The sequence below is a fragment of the Caretta caretta genome, chromosome 14 (assembly GCF_965140235.1).
Source record: "Caretta caretta isolate rCarCar2 chromosome 14, rCarCar1.hap1, whole genome shotgun sequence".
In the NCBI taxonomy this organism is placed as follows: domain Eukaryota; kingdom Metazoa; phylum Chordata; order Testudines; family Cheloniidae; genus Caretta; species Caretta caretta.
The window spans coordinates 30,544,189-30,552,889 of record NC_134219.1 but is presented as its reverse complement, the minus strand read 5'-3'; positions in this window follow the sequence as shown (position 1 = coordinate 30,552,889).

The following is an 8,701-nucleotide window of genomic DNA, read 5'->3' as shown; positions in this document are numbered from 1 at the left end:
TAATGCTTCTACTTATACAGCCCAAAATGCTGTTAGCCTTCTTGGCAACAAGGGCACACTGTTGACTCATATCCAGCTTCTCGTCCACTGTAACCCCTAGGTCCTTTTCTGCAGAACTGCTGCCTAGCCATTCGGTCCCTAATCTGTAGCAGTGGGTGGTATTCTTCCGTCCTAAGTGCAGGACTCTGCACTTGTCCTTGTTGAACCTCATCAGATTTCTTTTGGCCCAATCCTCTAATTTGTCTAGGTCCCTCTGTGTCCTATCCGTACCCTCCAGCGTATCTACCACTCCTCCTAGTTTAGTGTCATCTTCAAATTTGCTGAGGGTGCAATCCACACCATCCTCCAGATCATAAATGAAGATATTGAACAAAACTGGCCCCAGGACCAACCCTTGGGGCACTTCGCTTGATAACCGGCTGCCAACTAGACATGGAGCCATTGATCACTACCCGTTGAGCCCAATGATCTAGCCTGCTTTCTATCCACCTTATAGTCCATTCATCTAGACCATACTTCTTTAACTTGCTGGCAAGAATACTGTGGGAGACCATGTCAAAAGCTTTGCTAAAGTCAGGGAATAACACATCCACTGCTTTTCCCTCATCCACAGAGCCAGTTATCTCATCACAGAAGGCAATTAGATTAGTCAGGCATGACTTTCCCTTGGTGAATCCATGCTGAGTGTTCCTGATCACTTTTCTCTCCTCAAAGTATTTCAAGATTGATTCCTTGAGGACCTGCTCCATGATTTTTCCAGGGACTGAGATGAGGCTGACTGGCCTATAGTTACCTGGATCCTTTTTCTTCCCTTTTTTAAAGATGGGCACTACATTAGCCTTTTTCCAGTCATCCAGGACCTCCCTCAATCCCCATGAGTTTTCAAAGATAATGGCCAATGGCTCTGCAATCACATCCGCCAACTCCTTTAGCACCCTCGGATGCAGTGCATTTGGCCCCATGGACTTATTGGTCTATATTAATGTAGAGTCTGAAAGTGTCACTTCTCCTCCCCTCCCTCTATTCTCACCCTCTTTACTTATTTTGGGATAGATGGAAGGAAGAAAGAAAGGAGGAAAGGAGGAAAGAAAGAAGCAAGCTCTGGCTAAGTGTAATGAGGTGGCAGTATTGCTAATCCATAATTTTATCATGGGTTTCATTATATTTGTTTCCGAGTGGTAGCCGTATTAGTCTGTATCAGCAGAAAGAACGAGGAATACTTGTGGCACCTTAGAGACTAACAAATTTATTTGAGCATAAGCTTTCGTGGCCTAAAGCCCACTTCATCAGATGCATGCAGTGGAAAATACAGTAGGAAGATTTTATATATGTATATATATACATACACACAGACACACACACACACACAACATGAAAAAATTGGGGTTGCCATACCAACCCTTAATGAGACCAATCGATTAAGGTGGGCTATTATCAGCAGGAGAAAAAAAAACTTTTGTATTTATAATCAGGATGGCCCATTTCAAACAGTTGACAAGAAGGTGTGAGTAACAGTAGGGGGAAAATTAGTATGGGAAAATAGTTTTTAGTTCGTGTAATGACTCATCCACTCCCAGTCTTTATTCAAGCCTAATTAAATGGTGTCCAGTCTGTAGATTAATTCCAGTTCTGCTGTTTCTCGTTGGAATCTGTTTTTGAAGTTTTTTTGTTGAATAATTGCAACTTTTAGGTCTGTAATTGAGTGTCCAGGGAGGATGAAGTGTTCTTCGACTGGTTTTTTAATATTATAATTCTTGACGTCTGACATAAATATAAAGGGAAGGGTAAACACCTTTAAAATTCCTCCTGGCCAGAGGAAAAATCCTCTCACCTGTAAAGGGTTAAGATGCTAGGATGACCTCGCTGGCACCTGACCAAAATGACCAATGAGGAGACAAGATACTTTCAAAAGCTGGGGGGAGGGAAAAACAAAGGGTCTGTCTGGTGATGCTTTTGCCGGAGACAGAACAGGAATGGAGTCTTAGAATTTAGTAAGTAATCTAGCTAGATATGCATTAGATTATGATTTCTTTAAATGGCTGAGAAATTAAGTTGTGCTGAATAGAATGAATATTCCTGTCTGTGTGTCTTTATGTAACTTAAGGTTTCACCTAAAGGGATTCTCTATGTTTTGAATTTAATTACCTTGTAAGGTATTTACCATCCTGATTTTACAGAGGTGATTCTTTTTATTGTTACTTCTTTTTTACTGTTTCTTCAATTAAAATTCTTCTTGTAAGACCTGAATGCTTTTTTCATTGTTCTTAAGATCCAAGGGTTTGGGTCTGTGGTCACCTATGCAAATTGGTGAGGATTTTTACCAAACCTTCCCCAGGAAGTGGGGTGAAAGGATTGGGAGGATTTTGGGGGGAAAGACGTTTCCAAACAATGCTTTATTAATAAAATAAACCCGGTTAAATGTTTGATGGTAGCAGTGGAAGTCTAAGGGTAAAGGGTAAAATAGTTTGTACCTTGGGGAAGTTTTAACCTTAACTTAGGAGGTTTTCATGCAGGTCCCCACATCTGTACCCTAGAGTTCAGAGTGGGGAAGGAACATTGACAACGTCTGATTTGTGTCCATTTATTCTTTTGTGTAGAGACTGTCCGGTTTGGCCAATGTACATGGCAGAGGGGCATTGCTGGCACATGATGACATATATCACATTGGTAGATGTGCAGGTGAACGAGCCTCTGATAGTGTGGCTTATGTGATTAGGTCCTATGATGGTGTCCCCTGAATTGATATGTGGACAGAGTTGGCAACGGGCTTTGTTGCAAGGATAGGTTCCTGGGTTAGTGTTTTTGTTGTGTGGTATGTGGTTGCTGGTGAGTATTTGCTTCAGGTTGGGGGGCTGTCTGTAAGGGAGGACTGGCCTGTCTCCCAAGATCTGTGAGAGTGAGGGATCGTCCTTCAGAATAGGTTGTAGATGCATAACACACACCACACAGATGACATGATCACATGAACTGGCAGCATCAAAGCAACCATGAGTCAAAGGTTGTTTGCAGCATCCCAGGAAGCTTCTCACGAAGGTGGGCGATTAGCATCTTCAAAGTCCTATCCTCCTCAATAGCCCATCTAGGCTGATTGCATTCTGTCTGGTGGGCATTCCCCAGGTGTAAACACAATTGTAGTAGGTACATAGAAAATATTCCCAACGTCACATACAAAAATGATACATGGGTACAAATAGGATAATCACATTCAGTAAATCATAACCTTTCTAATGATATCTCACATGATCCATCTTGCATAAAACACATCTTAGTTATGTCATAATCATATTATAACAATATTTCTATGAGGAATATGGGTTGTTGCATCACAGAGTGCACACACGCTGATTACAAAGATAAAGGAGAATGTTCATTTTTATATTTAGGTCCTTAGATCCTTAGCTGGAGAAGACAGGCCTGAAAATGTAACCTGATCAATGCCAATGCCATTTCTGCCAGCACCAAGTGTTCAAAAAATCATGAGACTGGTTAAAGGAAACATGAGATTGTTTTTCCTCTAAAAAATTGCATTTTGGACTGTTTGTGTGTTTGTCTCTGAGCTATGAGGCTTCACTTTAGTCACATTCTCAAGCTTTTCTACTCAGCCATGAGAGAAAGAAATTAACTTGTTAAAAGGAGAGCTGAGATTCTCATGTAAACACAGGATTCTAAGGGCTGGGGCATTAAGAGAAACACCAGCTATTGAAAGAGTCAGGGTAAACTAAGGAAAGCTCCCTGAGACAACCCCAGTGTGATTTTAATGAAAGTTTGTCATGCTGAACATCTAGCCACTCACCTGGGACCAGCAGGGCTACAGGGGCTCCCTGGGTTAAGGTCAGATGCAGATTGTGACCTACTGACAAGGCACGAAAACTCAGCAACTCACTAATCAGGAGCAACCCTTGCACTGATAGGTGATTTTGTAATAAATTTTCTAAAATTTATGACTTTGCAGTCCAAAGTTTACAGTCCAGCCCATTCAAAACTCTAGATAAATGCATTTTAGTTTTAAACTTAATAAAACTCCACATACAGAAGGGAAAGTAACAATCCTTCACCTCTCCCCACTTCCAGTTGCCCCAGTCTCTGATAGTCATTTTTTTTCTCCTTGGACCAATACTAAGCTCAGGATTACTGTGTGGCTGGGTTTGCTGGGGGGAAATACAAGCCAGGGGTCCTGGGTTTGGTTTTGTCTGACAATAGGGAGAGGAGTGGCAGTATGGAAAGGAGGGAGAAGGGGAGTGTTCAGCACAGAAAGCTGGATATGCTGAAGTCTATAACTTACAACAATCTACTGTCCTGCAAAGGTTCTTTGTCAATGCGGCTCCCTGCAAATCATTCTCACAACGCATAGATCTAGATTCTCGCTCGCATTATATTGTTGACCTGAGCTGTTAGCCAGTATCTGGGGCCTGGGTGCCAGGTGTAATGAGCCAGGGGAGGCCTGTTGTTGAAATGGTTCTTACTGCTGTCCAGGTGTCCAATGTAAGCTTTCATTAGCCAGGGCTGTAAGGGGTAAGCTGGGTCCCAGTATCACTTTGGGCATTTACACATCCGCCACTGTAATCTTGTGATCTGGAAAGAAAGTCCCCATTTGCGGCTTTCTGTACAGACTGGTGTTCCTGAAGATGTGTGCGTCATGCACCTTTCCAGATCACCCCACACTGATGTCTGTGAAATGCCCCCGGTGATCCACAAGCACCTGCAACACCATGGAGAAGTGCCCCTTCCTATTGATGTACTCTGTTGCAAGGTATTCTGGTACTAAAATTGGAATGTGTGTGCCATCTATTGCCCCTCCACAGTTAGGGAAACCCATCTCTGCAAAGCCATCCACTATTTCATGCACATTTCCCAGAGTCACGGTCCTTTGAAGCAGGATGTGATTTATTGCCCTGCACACATGCATTAACGCAGCCCCAATGATCGACTTCCCCACTCCAAACTGATTTGCGACTGACCAGTAGCAGTCTGGAGTCACCAGCTTCCAGATAGAGATTGCCACATGCTTCTCTACCAAGAGGGCAGCTCTCATTCTGGTGTCCTTTCGCCTGGGGCCAAGTCCGGGGCCAGCTCTGCACACAGTTCCAGGATGGTAGCGTTCTACATCTGAAAGTTCTGTAGCCACTGTTCTTCATCCCACACCTTCATGACGATGCGATCTCACCATTCGTGCTGGTTTCCCTAGCCCCAAAGGGATGGTCTACCCTATGCAGCTGTTCTGTGAATGCCAAAAGCAATGTAAAGTTGCTCCTATCCATATCACACAGAATGTCGGGCACCTGCGAGTCTTCCTCTGTTAGGAACTTCACGATTAACTGCACTGCCATCTGCAATGTCTTCATGACATTTAACAGAACATAGGAGAGATGTGCGGGATCCATCCCTTCTCACTAAAGATGCCAGGGTGCACAGCAAAGAATGGCCATTGGAAAAATGGTGCAAAAGAAAGCCGGAAGCCAATGGAGGGCTGGGACAGAAAGCAATGCATCATGGGACATTTAGCATGGTCCCAAGATACGCCACGATCCGTTCCGCCTTCCCACAACACCTAGCGACAGACGGTGTCAACCTGCACTGTGGGATATATGCCCACAGTGCATTGCTCACACTGTCGATGATCCTGCCCCCAATGTGGACATGATCTGTCACCAGAGTGAGCTAGTTCGAGCAATGTATTCTGATTTTTATTATATTGACTTTTGGGTGTCGACATAAGTTTGGGCGACAAAACTTGGGAGTGTAGACAAAGCCTTAGGTTGACCTAGCAACATTGTTCAGGGCTGTGAAAAGTGTCATGCCCTGTGCTACATAGTTAGTACAATCAAACCGCTAATGTAGATGCTGTAATGTCAATGGAAGAATTCTCCTGTTAACCTAGCTACTGCCTCTTGGAGAGGTGAATTAACTACATCAATGCAAAGCCCCTTTCTATCAATGTAGGAAGTGTCCACACTACAGCACTACAGTGGCACACCGCTGCTGTAGTGTAGACATACCCTGACACTGCAATCCACAAAATAAAACATGCTAGCTGGAAAACCACCTAAGCTAGCCAATAGGAGATGCCAGTGAGGGGTATGTGCTAAGCCTCCCCCCATGGAGTTAGGCACCTGCTTAGCTGCACACAAAATGGATGGAGCAGGAGCTGGGTGTGGTGGTACTGCTCTCACCTCACTTCCCTTATAAAAATGGATCACTAGGGCTACTAGTGTTAAGGCTGAGACCAGCCTTCTGTTTAAAACTTGATTGTTTTAAGCGTTCTAAAGTCTGCCCAGTTCCTCAGATTGTCTTCACATTTGTACTGCCTTGTGGAGGAGCGAAGTAGAGCTAGCAGTCCGAATTGGAGGTCATTTGAAGAAGGATTCCCTAGATACAACCCCCTGAATAAAACAGCTTTTTCTGAAAGTGGATGATTTTTACCAATGTTTTCATGCTCACTGATAGGGGAAGGACTAGGGGTGCTGAGCATTGTGCACTAGTGTCTCATTCACTTGACCTCCAGAGAGTGCATGAGACCTGTTAGCCCTTTCTGGGAGCAGACATCACAACACTATTGTGATCACAGTTTGCTTCTCCTGACTAGACAAGCTCTGAGATTCCTATGGCTGCTGCACCAAAGGAATTACACTGAGCATGTGCAGAGAGAGCCCTAGAGGGTTGACTGCCTGCTCCATCTCACAGGATCTGGGTGCCCCTGCAGGATTGCTTTGGCAATTGAATCTGAGCATCAGCCAGATGCTGTGAGCTGAAATCCAACCCAGTGCAGAAATCACAAATTAAAAAGCAGAATGATCCTGTGCTACGAACTGCCTCTGAGAGAAGTTTGTTTATTTGATTTGATTGTGAGGGAGGAAATGTAATCTGAGCACAGAAGATTCAGAAGGTGCTCAAACTGTTTTTGAAAAGAAAAGAAATGACACATGCAAAGGATTGCTGGGAGAGGAAAGTGAAATTTGGGAGCAGAGGACTGGAATTGCGGGAGAAGGTTTTGGGGCTGCAGTAAGGGGAGAGGGTTTATGAAAAGGGGGATAAATGAGGATGGAGGCATGAGGAAGGGAGAGTGGTTGAGGGGCTCATGTGAGAGGGAGGAGTTGGGGATTAAGGTGGTGTGTGTGGGACACTGGGAGGGGTGACATGGGAATGTAAGAACATAAAAACACAAGAACTACCATACTGGGTCAGACCAAAGGTCCAAAGGTCCATCTAGCCCAGTATCCCCTGTTCCAACAGTGGCCAATCCAAGTGCGCTAGAGGGAATGAACAGAACAGGTAATCATCAAGTGATCCATCTCTTTTCGCCCATTTCCAGGGAAAGGAACTCAGACACCTGCAGGGGGGTAGGATTCCCCAAGATCCTATCACACACACAGAAAGGGAGACTACAGGGCTAACAGCCCCACCCAACTTCCTCTACCACTCAGTGTCATGTCACCCCTCACACGGTCTTTCACCCCTGATTCCACCCATCCTGCCACTGACTTCCCACACCCTAGCAGCCTCTGACCTGGTGAAACATTCAGCAAGTGGAACACTGATGAATACTTTTTAAAGATGATGTAGCACTCCTGTGGAGGAGCAAAGAGGAAGTGGAAGAAGATTTAGAGAGATGGCAATGCATATTTGAAAGAAATGGAATGAAAATATAGGGAATAAAACAGATTATATGTAGATTTGATTATTACTTGCAGGAAGACACCAAGACCTTAAGTCTGGGGATCCAATAACTATCAAATATTCAGAAATTCAAGTACCATGGTTCTGTAGTACTGGAATATGATGAACTGTACAATGACAAGCAGAACAGAAAAGGCATGGACTAAATGGAGAGAAGTGAGTGAAGTGTTCTGCGATAGGAGAATACCTACCAAATTGAAAAGTAAGATCTATAAGATGTAATTATGCCTGCACTTTTGTATGGCTCCAAATGCTGGGCACCGAGGAAGAGACAGGAGCAGATCTTGAATACAGTGGAAATGAAAATATTAAGATGGGGATTCTTGGAGTTACAAGGATCGATCATGTTTGGAATGAGCAGTTTAGGGTGAGTGCGAAGGTGTTGTCAATTATAGAAAAGCTGCGGAAATCCAGGCTCAGATGGTTTGTGTATGTGGAAAGATGACTGGAACAATATATAAGAAACAGAGTGTTAAACTTAGATGTGAGAGTAAGAGAAGGGTTGGATGGATGTCATACAAAAGACACTGATTAGCTGCAGAATTTATAAGGAACTGTTTCAAGACAGACTGGCATGACGCAAAAAGCCAACCCCATATACAGGGGACCAAGGCTATAAGAAAAAGAAGAAATGTAATCTAATTATGAACAAGTTGGCCAAAACCCATCACTTCCTATGGTCATGGTACCTTCTCAGTAACTTTGAATTTCCCTAGAATCTCTAAAAGCAAAGGAGTACTTGTGGCACCTTAGAGACTAACAAATTTATTTGAGCATAAGCTTTTGTGAGCTATGTTAGGATATAGATATTCAGGCCTGTCTGTAAATGCCAAACTCTAAGAATTAGGTGTATTCTTATCACTTGGCTAGTTATAGAGGTATAAAAGAAAGAATCAAAATCACTGTCTGCGGGTGTAAGGGCCTTTTCTTACTGTGACAGTCTGAGGCCCTGTGCTTAGGCTAAGGCCTTTGGCTAAGCAGCAGAGGCAGCCATAAACTGGGAAGCGACCGGTCGCATTCCAAACTA